We start from the raw sequence: 14,677 nt of genomic DNA on the forward strand, positions 1-14,677 counted from the left end.
CCCTAATAAATTACAGTCATAACTGACTCTTTGACTTTTAAAACATAAATCTAACCAAGGGAAATGAAAGTCAAGAAGAATCTGAAAAGTGTTGGGATTAAGTCCAGTAAATTCTTAAAGCTTGTTGATTGAATCAGTATTTTTAATCAAACCTTTCTTCAAAGTCAGGTCATGGCTTTAAGTGTAAAATTCTTTGTTAAGACCTCCATTCTTATGGTCTTTGGAAGACCTTAGCCTTCCAAAAAAGAATGCAAGTCCATGTGGATGTCTCATAACATTTCCCATTTAATATTGCCAAGATAAGCTTAAGTCTTGACTCCCAGATCTACTTTTTGTATTTATTGCCCCAGTTAATGGTTATCTCTAGCCAACCAAGTAGAAAATCTTTCATATTCAGTCACCATGGCCATTACTTCTACCTCTTTAATAACTTCCAAATAAATTCACTTCTACTCATTGATATTGCAGTTTTCTAGGCCATTATTATCTCTTCTCTCTTTGGGATCCAATTTCCACATCACTTTCTCTGGAGAACTTTCCCTTACGTTGGGTGCATTCAAATGGTTCCCTAGAGCACACATTTCTTATCACACCCAATTACAATTTTTTGTCAATTTGTCGCATTGCCTCTGTTACACAAAAGAACTGCTGAAGCTTGTACCTTGTTAGCCTTAATCATTGCTGTATCCCCATCAATTGGTAATATAGATGCTTAATAAATATTTTTGAATGAATAAATAAAATAAAATAATTAGTTAATGGATTACTTCAACAGCCTTCTAACCAGGTTATCTCCATACTTGACACCCCTTCCATCCCTTATCTGTAGCTAGAGTGCTTGCTGTAAAATACAACCTAAAAACCATGGTGTTATTTTAGGCTTTTTGGTTGAAGATTACAGAAAATGAACTTAAGCTCACTGAAAAAATTTAAAAGGGGACTTAACTTCAAGGATTGTAGCAATAGTGTCAGTTCTCTGCCCACATGTCCTTGGATCAGTATCCACTGTCCACCAAGTGGGTTCTGGTGTACCCCTACTCTCCACAGCCAGAAAGGGAATCAGTGTTCAAGAGCTTCTCTCAGATGTAGGCACAGAAAACTGGAACTCTCTTAACATTGGGGCCTTCCCAGGGGCAGTTCTTAACTAATGGCTGACAGGGGCAGGGGTAGAAATACCTGGGGTTCCTTCACACCTGACTGTGAAAACTCCAAGGGTGTGAACGACACTGCCTCTAGGATTGCCCTGAGGTGTTGAGCCAGAGTCCCCTCCATTAGGTTTGTCTTCACACTGCGCCCTCCATTGCTCCCTGATCCCCTTTACTCTACTTCCTTATTTTTCTGGGAATGCTTCTAAAATAAATACTTTTCTCATGAATCTATGTCTTAAAGTCTGCATCTAGGAATCCAAACTAAAATAAGAATGCATGGTGTCTACAGGACCCAAGGCTAGGAAAGCATTCAGGTCTTGGTAGGAGCTAAGACTAGAAATATGAAAGAAGACAAGAATAATTTCAGGAAAGGTGTCTCACTTTTTCTCCAGCCTCTGCTTTTCTCTTGATAGCTGTTCCAAATTTAACTCTCTGCTTCCAAACCTTCTAGACAGATATATAATTCCATGGCTCTCAAGTAAAGATTCCCACCTCTACTTCTGGGTGGTCCTCAGATCCTACTCAAAAGACACAGCATCTGATTGGGCTAATCTATCTGAAGTTTAACCAACAATCCATAGCCAGAGAGATAAGGTCCTACAGTACAAACACACCATGTGGGTTAAGCAGAGAGTTTCCAGAGCAAGAAAGAATCATTGTTGGCTGACTAGGGTACATATAAAAGTGTAAAGTAACACAATGATTCCCCACTTAAAATCCTTAAGTGGTCCCTAATAATTCTTAGAATAAATTCCAAAAACCCTCCCAAGACATGTAGGGTCTTTATTATGTAGCTTCATTCTTGCCTCTACCTGCCTCACAACCCATATGAACTGTTTATAACGTATGTGCTCTCTCTTATCTCTGATGCTTAGAATTTGCTCTTCCATCTTACTGAAGCATCTTGCAACTTTCATGCACACATTTTTCATCTGACTAACTCCCATTAGCACTTCCAAATTAACTCAAGCATCATACTTTCTGCAAAACCTCCACTAATACCCCGAGTCTGTGTTAGGAACCCCTCTACTGTGAGTCCCGATATTACCCCACACTGTAAGTTTTTGTCTACTCAGCTGCCTCACAGATAGAATAGAAAATCCCAAAGTGCAAACAAGCACTATTTCTTATTATAATTTATTGCCTCAATACTCAACAAAGTGCTTGATATCATATAGATACACAGTAAATTTTTTTTTTTATGAAGGAAAAAAGGAAGGGAAGAAAGAAAGAAACTTGAAATAACCACTGGGTAGACCAGAAGTTGACATGATCAGATTTGCATTTTTAAAAGATTACTCTGACAGCATTGTGGAGAATAAATTGGGAAAAGGAATGTATTTTTTAAAACTTTGTTTAACATTGGAGGGCTTAGCTGCTGGAACAGATAATTACATACTCCTCCCTATCTTAATCCAGTTTTCTGATAAGACCCACCTGGCATTTGTCTGAGGGGTGACATAACAGAAATCCACCCCTTCTGTATCTTGTAAAACTATACTCCAAGATACCATCTACCAGATAATACAATGCCCCCTTGTAGAGCATTCATGTGATAAACTTCTCTCAAAATCTAAGGTAAGGAAAGTCCCAGTCCTACACTATAGGTGTACACCTATATCCACAGTCTGATACTGTATAATACACAATCTGGAATTTTTCTAGAGCTGTTTCTAGAGTATTGACTTTATCCCAATTAGCATGTAAATTCCCTAGCATCAGGAACCATGCCTTTTAATTCTCTTATATCCATAGTAATGCCTAACAGAATGCTAAAGTACACACAATCCATTACATATAATTGCAAACTGAAAAAATATAATCAGCTAATATGCAAGCAAATCTAGAACTATGAAATAAATCAACTTGGCTATTTGAACCGAGATGAAAAACAATAGTCATGCTAGAAAAGAAGGATTAATTCAAATTTTTCATGCTACTAATCCTGGTCTCTGGAGACTAAACTCATCTTTTGGCAGAACATATAAGCTGAAAAAATTGTAACGAACAGATCCATGTATCTTGTTAATTAATTACAGATGCATAAGCTCTTACTCGTCCAGCCACCTCTTGTTTGATTTTCCGGCAGACCCCTGCAGTACAGAAAAATGATGCTTTACCTAAAAATGCGTTTCTTTGAGGTAATTACTGTTGTTCTCATTTTACAAATAAGAATTAGGCCTAGAGTTACCAAGTGTCCTCCTCAAAATCCCACAGGTGGTTAAATAGGGGGGCAGGGAATTGATACCAGGTTTATCTGGCTCCAAAACCCATATTCTTCCCACTGTACTTCCCTGTCTTTCTAAAATGGTATTTAAAACAAGGGGTGGCTATTCAGGGAAACCTGACCCATGCTGTTGCTATAATTCATTGGGCACAAAGACTTCACTAAAGAAATAGAGCTACATGAAGCCCAAAGAGAAGAAAGCAATTCCTTGGTTGCTATAGGTTTTTGAAGAGTTTAAAGTATTCACATGAAAGCTTTTGTAATATTTTGTAACTCTCCAACATCTCTGAGAAAAACATAGGAGCAGACATTTTTATCATCTGAGCCTGTACCTCCTTTCCAGGAGCCAAGTTTGGCAGAGAAGTCCACAAACCAGGTAAAGGGGGACCCCAAGCAAGAGAAGTTCCAAAGCATCAAGTTCAAGACAACAGATAGAAGACAACTATCAGATTGATGCTGAGGGGCCTCTGGATCTCAGTTTCCTTATTTATAAAATTGGGATGATAAGAGATTTAGTGATTAAAGGGAAGGCTACATGTAAAACACTTAAAATAAAGCCTTGATCAATAATTCTTAGCTATTATGCCGACCACAGAACAGGCAAGATTGACGAAATGGGATCCAGAAGTTGAAGCTGGAAAGATTCCCAGAAACAAGATTTGTATATAGACAAGAGCCCGAAGCAACAAAAGGCAGTTCGGGTGATGCAGGGGGAAAAAAAAAAAAAAAGAAGGAAAGAAAAGAGTGTATTATTTCACAAAGTCAGCACAAAGATGAGAACAGTCTTCCCTCCCTGCCCTTCTGACTTCTCCTCTCCCCACGCATCTCAGAGTGATTCTCAACCACGGTAAAGTTTAAGAATACTGACCTAGTCTGTCCTCACTGCTAGAAACTACCTAGTAGGAAAGGAAAGCTCAATCAACCCAGGCTTACATATGAGAAAACTGTAGCCCAAAGAGGTAACTAGACCAAAAATCATACAATGAGTAAGTGGCAGAACCTAAATGTGAGTGTAGAAATCTGGATTAAAATGCCAGGCTCTTAACCATTTTGCTATTTCCACTCTCTATTGTTTAGTAACTGACTTCATTAGAAATTCTAACCTGAAAAGGTTAAAACACTTCTTCATAGAAAAGTTTTAAAACTTTGCATTTTATTACTACAAATATTTAGATTCATATAATGGCATATACAAAGTGATGACAAAGAGAGGCCTTTTGATACCTGCTTTAAGAAATAAATAATTATGGTTTGTAAAATCAGTGAGTTGAGGTTTGTGGGCAGATAAATTTCCAAAGGGGTTACAAAGATTTTACTAGGGTTAGGTATTGCTCTGGCAGTTTTGCTTGCCTCACATTTTTGAAGTGACCTTAAAGCTGTCTTTCCTTGGAATTATTGCCCCAAGGTCCTCCAGGAGCTGGCTAAACCTATAGCCATGAGGTGAATTAGAATTAGTCCACAGCAAAGAGGTCGATATGGATAGAGAGGTGTGAGTGAGGGTAGAGAGCTGTAGGAGATGAGGTCAGAGATATAACAGGAGTCAGACTGTATAGGTATGGGATCTTACAGTCTATTGTAAAATTCTCAATTTTTACTCTGATAGAGTGTTAATAGGTGTTCCATGAAAAAAAGATTCTGTGATCAGAAAACTGTGGATTAAGTGAAGTTAAATCAGTTTCTTTACTCTAGAATTTTTCATAGCTGTTACTTTGCTAATGAGTCCTGTCTTTGTTCAAGAAGTTGGAAAACTATGTGTCTGTGTTATTGAGTGGATAGTGAAACTGTTGACCATAGTTAAGAATATAGAAGGCAGATTAGGTGTGACCAGATGGGAAAGAACATATTGAGTTAACACGTAAAATATGAAGTGCCTATGGGAATATCCAGGTGGAACTACCCAAAAAAGAGTTGAGTTTAGATCTCAGGTAAAACTTCAGAAATAAATATATAAATTGAGAATTAAATCTAAATATGTATGAAGTCTATGGTTATGCTGCTCCTGTGAAGAAAAGAGTGAGGAATCATCCACTCCATCTACAGAAGGAGGATCAGGGTCTGAACTTCCTATTTGAGTTATTTCCTATTTGAGTTGAATTATGTAGATTTCTTGAAGAATTGCTCAGTTCTCTAGATCACTCAGTCATGCAGCTTGGTTCCAACATTTATTTCTCAACCTATTTTCTTTTATATCATGCAGTAATTTCATGTTTGGACTTACTGAAGTTCACCAACAAATGCAAGAAAGGGGAATAGGAATGGAAGGAGGGAGGGAGGAAGGGAAGGAAATAGGGAAGGGAGTGAGGGAGGAAGGAGGAAAGAAAGAAAGAAAGAAAGAAAGAAAGAAAGAAAGGAAGGAAGAAAGATAGAAAAAAGAAAAGAAAGGTAGAAAGAAAAGAAAGAAAGGTAGAAAGAAAGAAAGAAAGAAAGAAAGAAAGAAAGAAAGAAAGAAAGAAAGAAAGAAAGGAGGAAGGAAGAAAGAAAAGGAGAAAAGAAAAGGAAGAATCTATTCACTTAATTTTCTTCTTTGAGGATCACTGTGCTTCTGTTTTATGTCATCACTGTTTTTTTCCAGACCAACTAATGTGACAAAAGCAATGTATCCAAGAGATGACTCACCTTTCCAAAATATTGAGAGATAATTTAACTCACATCTCAAGAATCACCTTCCTTTTTCCTTGCCTTATTTTTTTAAATCTGGAAACAAAAAACTGGATATTTTGGTAATTGAGTAACTTGGATTTTTGCTTAGTTTAATGGCAAATTTGAGTTAATGTACTAAATTAGCAAAATGAATCATAGTGAACATTCCCTATCCAGGCTTATTAAATTTCTACTATACAGTCACTCGAAGTCTCTTTCATGGAAATGTGTCCACCTTCCAAAGGCCACATGCTATGCTCTTAACAGTACTTTAAGTCTAATGAGGAGTGATTTATCCATTGAACTTGATTGTCAAATTAAACCATATCTAATTCTAGGGCACTGATTGTAAATGTGAATACTTGAACTTGATTCAGAACTATCAAGCATGCTTAGAACTTCAGTCAGTTAATCCTGCTGGAATCTTAGTCTCTAAAGACCAAAGTCACGGAAGTATGTTTTGGCTTTAACATGCAGACATTTTTCCATTGCCATAGTCCTTTTGTTTTAAAATCATTTCCTTGAGAACCAAGCAGGTTTCCTTTTAAGCTAGCAAGCTGATTTTTAGAAAGCACTAGTTTTATTTTCCTGGTTATAGAAAAATGTGTGTTTTCTTAGTTATAGAAAAATGTTTATGCTGCAAAACCTAAGTGAATTAGTTATTCACTGGGATCTTTATTAAGAAGAAAATAATAACAATAGTTAATATTCATTAAGTGCTTACTTATGTGCCCAACATTCTGTCACAACAATCCATGAGTTAAATACTTCTTAAATCTCCATTTCTATTCCCAACACAAGTGAGAAAATTAAAACACAACAAGATGAATTAAGTTGTCAGTGGTCACAAATAGTAGAACCAAGATTTGAACCAAGGCAGTTAGAATCCAGCATGTGTGCTTTTAATCCCTACATTATACTACCTCTCAAACAAAAGGAAATGAAAAACAAAAAGGAAGAGAAGTCAATCCATATAGAATGAGCTAAACAGAATATGCTTATAGTAATAGACCAAGGAACAAGGGAAATAAAGTCAGAATATGTAAGAGGTGGGGTCCATAGTTGGGAGACTTTTTTGAAGTGTATCTGACAAAACTGTAAGATATTTAAGGCATACAATGTAATGATTTGATAAATGTATATACTGTAAAAGACTCATTAATTTAATTAACATATTCATCCCCTCACATATTTATATTTCTGTGTGTGTGAGGGAATATTTAAATTCTACTCTCTTAGCAAATTTCAACTATACAATACAGTGATATCAATTATTGTCTAATAAGTCACCTAAAATTAGAGCATGGAACACTGGCTTTCTCACAGTTGAAATTTACATTGATTCAGAATAATCTATGATATTCTTTCAGGTTAAAGTGTTTTTGTTTTTGTTTTTTGGTATCAGTCGAAATTGTACATAACAAAATTTCAAAGAAAGTCAAATGAACACTAGGATAGCATTTGTATCTGTTACCAGGAATGTGCTTTGTAACAGAAGTGACAAAAAAGCCTGGTTCACCAGGAAGAGTCCTGCTTACCCTCCTGTTGTCCCAGCCCATTTTCAATTATTCCTCCTTTCATTTTAATGAATCCCTGTTAGATGATAAACTTTATGGTCACGTAGATATAACCATGCTCTCACCTCCTCCAAAAAGGCTAAAAGAAATGCTACAAAATGCAATTTTCATTTTTCTAAGTTTCTCATCATTGCAAACTGATGATTCCCATGAAATGGTCTGTATTCAGGGTAGTCAAAAAATATCTCATATCTAAAGCACTATTGTTCAGTAAGTAAGTATAACTCTTTTAAGAATTACATTTTAGTTTTCCAAAAAGCCTATACCATAAGCATTGTGGAATTAAACTAAAGTCTTCAATATCTTCTGGCTCAAGTTGAAAAGAATTCCCGTTCTCAAGGATAGTAGCAGTAAGAGCAAGAAGACAGCTTGACATATTGAAACTCTTAATGTTAATGAAATGATGTTGAATCAACAGTCATTTTAGGTTCTTTGTAAAACAAAACTATTTCAAAAAATAATCAGCTTTCAACATGCACTCATGTGATCATATTTTCATCCCAATTTTTTTTCTTTGCAGAGTTTGATAAACACACAACAGATGATTTAACTTGGTATTTTTCTTGTAATCTATTTTCTAACTTATTAGATGACCTGAATTACTCTCTGATTTGTTTTATTTTTATTTACATTATTTTAAATCCAAGTTGGGGCCATGAGAATACCTCAGAGAATGCTCTAAAGATACTGCATTAGTTTCTTATTGCTGTATAACTAATTACCACAAACTTAAAACATTATCTGACAGATTGGGGTCAGAAGTCCAGGCACAGCTTAACTGAGTTTTCTGTTCAGTCTTACAAAACTACAGTCAAGGTGTGGACCAGGCTGTGTTCCTTTTTGGAACGTGAGGGTCCTCTGCCAAACTCATGTGGTTGTTGTCAGAATTCAGTTCCTAGTGGTTTCAGGATTGAGATTACTGGTTTTTTGCTGTCAATCATAGGCCACCCTTGGCTCTTTGGGGCAAATCACATTTCCTTGCCATGTGACCTCTCACAGGCCCTCTTGAGACAGGAATTTACTTCTTCAAAGCCACTGAGGAAGAGTCTCACAAAATAGTAGAGTCCATCTTTTAAGGGCTTTCATCTGATTATATCAGGCCCACCCAGGATAATCTCCATTGTGATTAACACAAAATCTACTGTACCTGTATCTGAAAAACCCCTTCACATTTGCCATACATATAATCTAGTCAAGGGAATCATGTCCCATCACCTTTGCCATATGCTGTTGGCTAGAAGCAAGTAAGACACCAATTCTGGTTGCAATTAAGGGGAGGAGTTTATACAAGGACGTGACTCATTGAAGGTGTGTTCATCACAGGTGGTGACAGTATCTTTCATTGTCTTTGAAGCTCCCTAAAGTACTTGGCAAGCAAAAGATGATTAATAAATATTTGTTGATTTGAAAACTTAAAAAAAGAAGTGGCCATTTGGATGGTTCCAAAAGACATCCTCAAATAGAAGAGTATTGATCTGGAGAAGTGGTATGGCATCAAGAGATGGGTGTAGGTCTGACAAGCTCACCAAATTTCAAGACTAATTTAGAGATTCAATGAAGATCTGTCTTCCATCAGAAAAAAATAAAAAATCTTCCAAATAATCTTCCATATAAAATCTTCCCTGTTTTCTACCTGTTTTGAAGAAAAATGCATCACCCAGGTGGTAAAACTTTCTGAGCATAGGGCTGGGGAAGAAAGTAGTGTAGATATTCATAGTGACCAGAAGGAAGAGCACTACTTAATAAGTCTAAGCCAGTCATCAGAAGACCGGAAGTGCCTCATTTATCACAGATGAACATTTCAGTGAAGTACTCTTCTTAAGACATTTTTTTTCTCTAGCCAGCAGTTATATTATGAAAATAAACTAATGTTTTGGGTTGTCTAGAGAGATACTAGGAAGATTTGTTTGTGTAGCCATATCATTTCATAATATTTTTGTAATTTAGATTATTAATTCTACTTAGTAACATGTAAAAATAATAGAAGCATTAACAAAGATCTTCAAACATAAAACAGATGTTCAAAGGACCATGGAAGGAATAAATTATGGGCAAGGAAAGAAGCAACCATGCAATCATACTTTCACCTGCCCATGTGCTTCACATGTGTAGCTCACTGGCAAAAAATTTGCTCATGAGCTTTGGGTCATAAGCCAAAACCATGGCAGTCTGTTTTCACTGATGTTACCAAAAAACTCTTGATCTGCCAACATAGTTGCAATGTCATAAACTCAACTGAGGCAAACTGCTTGTTACTCAGCAGGAAATAGAATCTTGTTTCATCTGGGCCTTTATTTGTTCCCTCTGTGATAAGCAATTTGCAAAATAAACACCTGCAACTCAGTATTCTACATCTATGGAATCTCTCAACAATATAAAGAAAATAAATCCCCTTTTAAGATAATGGATAATTTTCCTTGTGAATACAATTAACAATAGACCATAGATAATATATGAATATTAGATTGCTTTCTGTGTCTTTGAAATTTTCTAAAAATTTCTAAAACATCTCAAGATGTTGCATCAAATTAACTGCTACAGGATTATTTGTGAAAGCTACTACTATTTAAGGGGAAACCTTACCATATCTGAGTTTATGTTAAATCTTACCAAATCCCTGGAAAAGAAAATCCAGAGATATGATGATCAAGGCTATAACTGTAGCTAATCTCAAGAAACCTTGGGCCAGAACATAACGTCACAATGGCTAAGGAGTTATGAAAAAAAAAGAAATAAAGACACTGATTTTACAAGTTAAAAGAAGAGAAAATGGGTCATATTTACTATTAGTTGAATCCCTGTCACATTGAATTTAAATAAATATTTATTGGGTAATTTATTTCCCATCATACTTAACAGGTGAATTTTGAAAGCAAGATTTCAAAACCTAACCTATAACTTCCCTCTCATGTAAATTTTTAAAAAGTTTTATTGGAGTATAGTTGATTTACAATGTTGTGTTAGTTTCAGGTGTACAGCAAAGTGAATGTTATACATATACATATATCTACTCTTTTTTGTCTTAGATTCTTTTCCCATATAGGCCAATACACATTATTGAGTAGAGTTACAGCAGGTTCTTATTAATTATCTATTTTAGAGGCAGAGTCAAGATGGCAGTGTGAGAAGACATGGAGTTAGCATCTCCCCACAACTAGGGTGCCTGCTGGCCGGTGGTGGGGGACTCTGATGCCCAAGGAGATGGGAGGAGTCCCAAAGTGAACCGGTAGGATGTAGGGGGTACAGAGGGGGGTAGGAGAAGTGGAGGCCAGACAGGATCGGTGCCCCTGAGGCTGGGGAGATCAGGAGAGGCAGGTGGGAGAGACTCTCTGGAAAGAGTGGGAGAGAAGCGGAGGGTGATTGCCTGGCCCACTTGGGCCAGGGAGCCTGCTGAGCTCCCAGGCCATTATCCCCACTCCAAAATCCCATCCAGGCTGTGTGGGTCCTGGGGGCATAGGAGGGAGGCCAGGGAGATCAGGAGAGGCACGTAGGAGGGGCCCTCCCAGACCAGAGGAGCAGGACAGGAGAGGATGGTGATTGCCTCCCCCTCTCAAGCCCAGGAAGCCTGCTGGGCTCCCAAGTGAGGTTCCCTGTCCTCTGAGACCAGGGGTGCGGGGCACACCTGGGCCCCTTCTGTTCCTTGAGCCTAAGCTCCACCCTCCCACAGCCCCCAGGGCCTTTTCCAGCCCTTTGGGTCCTGAGCATTTGCCACGCCCACTGCCCAGACCTCGCCCTTGCTTAGGCCCCACCCCCCACAGCCAAGACCTCCCCCTCTTTTTTTTTTCTTTTTTTTTTTTCCCTCCTCTTTTTTACTATTGTGGTACTGATGTACCTTCTGGTTGTTGATTCATCTATATTTTTATTTTTTTATTTTTATATTCTTCTGTTAGCTTCTTCTGTTATATTCTTCTGTTATCTGTTAGCTTCCTAGTCTAATTTTATTTTTTACTTTGTTATTGTTTTTTTTTCTTTTTTTTTGCCACCCCAGGCAGCTTGTAGGATCTTGTTTCATGAGCCTGGGTTTGGGCCAAAGCTCCTACAGTGGGAGCTCCAAATCCAAACCACTGGACTAACAGAGGACCTCAGACCCCAGGAAATATTCATTGGAGTGAGGTCTCACGGAGTTCCTCATCTCAGCACCAAGACCCAGCTTTACCCAATAGCCTATGAGCCCCAGTGTTGGAAGCCTCAGGCCAAACAACCAGTAAGACAGAAATACAATCCCACTCATTTAAAAAAAATAATAATAATAAATAAGACAGCAAAAAAATATGTCACAGATGAAGGAGCAAGGTAAAAATCTACAAGGCCAAAAAAAGGAACAGGAAATAGGCAATCTACCTGAAAAAGAATTCAGAATAATGATAGTAAACATGATCCAGAATCTCGGAAATAGAAGGGAGGCAAGAATTGAGAAAATACAAGAAATGTTTAACAAAGATCTAGAAGAACTAAAGAACAAACAGAGATGAACAACAAAATAACTGAAATGAAAAATATACTAGAAGGAAGCAATAACAGAATAACTGAGGAAGAAGAAAGAATAAGTGATCTGGAAGAGAAAATGGTGAAAATAACTGCCGAGGAGCAGAATAAAGAAAAAAGAAGGAAAAGAATTGAAGAAAATCTCAGAGACCGCTGGGACAACACTGAACGCAGCAACATTCGAATTATACGGGTCCCAGAAGAAGAAGAGAAAAAGAAGGATCTGAGAAAATGTTTGAAGAGATTATAGTGGAAAACTTCCCTAATATGGGAAAGGCAAGAGTTCAGCCAAGTCCAGGAAGCACAGAGAGTCCCATACAGGATAAACCCTAGGAAAAACACACCAAGACACATATTAAACTAATAAAAATTAAATTCAAAAAAAAATATTAAAAGCAGCAAGGGAAAAACAAAAAATAACATACAAAGGAATCCCCATAAGGTTATCAGCTGATTTTTCAGTGAAGACTCTACAGGCCAGAAGGGAGTGGCAGGATATACTTAAAGTGATGAACAAAAAAAACCTACAACCAAGATTACTCTACCCAGCAAGTATCTCATTCAGATTCGATGGAGAAGTCAAAAGCTTTTCAGACAAGCAAAAGCTAAGAGAATTCAGTACCACCAAACCAGCTTTACAAAAAAATGCTAAAGGAACTTCTCTAAGTGAAAAACACAGGAGAAGAAAAAGACCCACAAAAACAAACCCAAAACAATTCAGAAAATGGTAATAGGAACATATATATCAATAATAACCTTGGATGTAAATGGATTAAATGCCCCAACCAAAAGACACAGGCTTACTGAGTGGATACAAAAACAAGATCCATATATATGCTGTCTACAAGGGACTGACTTCGGACCTGGGACACATACAGACTGAAAGTGAAGGGATGGAAAAAGATATTCCATGCAAATGGATGTCAAAAGAAAGCTGGATTAGCAATACTCATATCAAATAAAATAGACTTTAAAATAAAGACTGTTACAAGAGAAAGGAGGGACACTACATAATGATCAAAGGATCAATCCAAGAAGAGGATATAACAATTATAAATGTTTATGCACCCAGCATAGGAGCACCTCAATCCATAGGCAAATGCTAACAACCATAAAAGGGGAAATTGACAGTAACACAATAACAGTAGGGGACTTTAACACCCCACTTTCACCAATGGACAGATCATCCAAAATGAAAATAAATAAGGAAACACAAGCTTTAAATGACACAATAGACCAGATAGATTTCATTGATATTTATAGAACATTCCACCCAAAAGTGGCAGAATACACTTTCTTCTTAAGTCCACATGGAACATTCTCCAGGATGGATCACACCTTGGGTCACAAATCAAGCCTTGGAAAATTTAAGAAAACTGAAATCATTTCAAGCATCTTTTCTAACCACACACTATGAGATTGGAAATCAATTACAGGAAAAAAATAACTGTAAAAAACACAAATACAAGGAGGTTAAACTGTGATACTAAATAACCAAGAGATCAATGAAGAAATCAAAGAAGAAATTTTAAAATGCATAGAAACAAATGACAATGAAAACACGGCCACCCAAAACCTATGGGATACAGCAAAAGCAGTTCTAAGAGGGAAGTTTATAGCAATACAATCTCACCTCAAGAAACAAGAAAAACCTCAAATAAACAATCTAGCCCTACACTTAAAACAACTAGAGAAGGAAAAACAAAGAAAACCCAAAGTCAGTAGAAGGAAAGAAATCATAAAGATGAGAGCAGAAATACATGAACTAGAAATGATGGAAACAATAGCAAAGACCAATAAAACTAAAAGCTGGTTCTTTGAGAAGATAAACAAAATTGATAAACCCTTAGCCAGACTCATCAAGAACAAAGAGGAGAGGACACAAATCATAAAATTAGAAATGAAAAAGGAGAGGAGGATTATAATTTTTGTGACTTTCTGTTTGAATTAAAAAAAAAAAAATCCCACAAGGACCCAGAGGCAAAAAATATACAAATCAATTATCACTGCAAAGTAAAGGAGCTGTTGCAGTGGAGGATTACTGGACTGAATATCAATATTATGACATAGTATGAGTGTGTTTCGTGTTTGGTAATTGCAATCATTGTTGCTTTTGTTGTGGTCATCCATTTACAATGCTTGGTGTCAGTTTATTTATCTCTTGTAAAAATAAAATACAGTGTGTGTGTGTGAAAAAAAAAACAACGGACACTGTAGAAATACAAAGGATTATAAGAGACTACTACAAACAACTATATGCCAATAAAAAGGAACAACCACGAAGAAATGGACAAATTCTTGGAAAGGTACAATTTTCCAAGACTGAACCAGGAAGAATTAGAAAATATAAAGCAGACTATCACAAGTAATGAAATTGAAGCTGTAATTAAAAATCTTCCAGCAAACTAAAGTCCAGGACCACATGGCTTCACAGGTGAATTCTAACAAACATTTAGAGAAGAGCTAACACCCATCCTTCTCAAACTCTTCCAAAAAATTGTGGAGGAAGGAATATTCCCAAACTCATTCTATGAGGCCACCATCACCCTGATACCAAAACCAGACAAAGATACTACAAAAAAAGAAAATTACAGACCAAT

General features: G+C 36.9%; 1 long non-coding RNA gene across 4 annotated transcripts in view; it reads right to left on the bottom strand.

Moving 5' to 3' along the window:
- LOC114487255 (uncharacterized) overlaps window positions 1-14,677 on the bottom strand; it is a 364,849-nt gene that overhangs the window by 188,676 nt on the left and 161,496 nt on the right. The gene's annotated exons all lie outside the window — the stretch shown is intronic.

The sequence above is a fragment of the Physeter macrocephalus genome, chromosome 11 (assembly GCF_002837175.3).
Source record: "Physeter macrocephalus isolate SW-GA chromosome 11, ASM283717v5, whole genome shotgun sequence".
NCBI lineage: Eukaryota > Metazoa > Chordata > Mammalia > Artiodactyla > Physeteridae > Physeter > Physeter macrocephalus.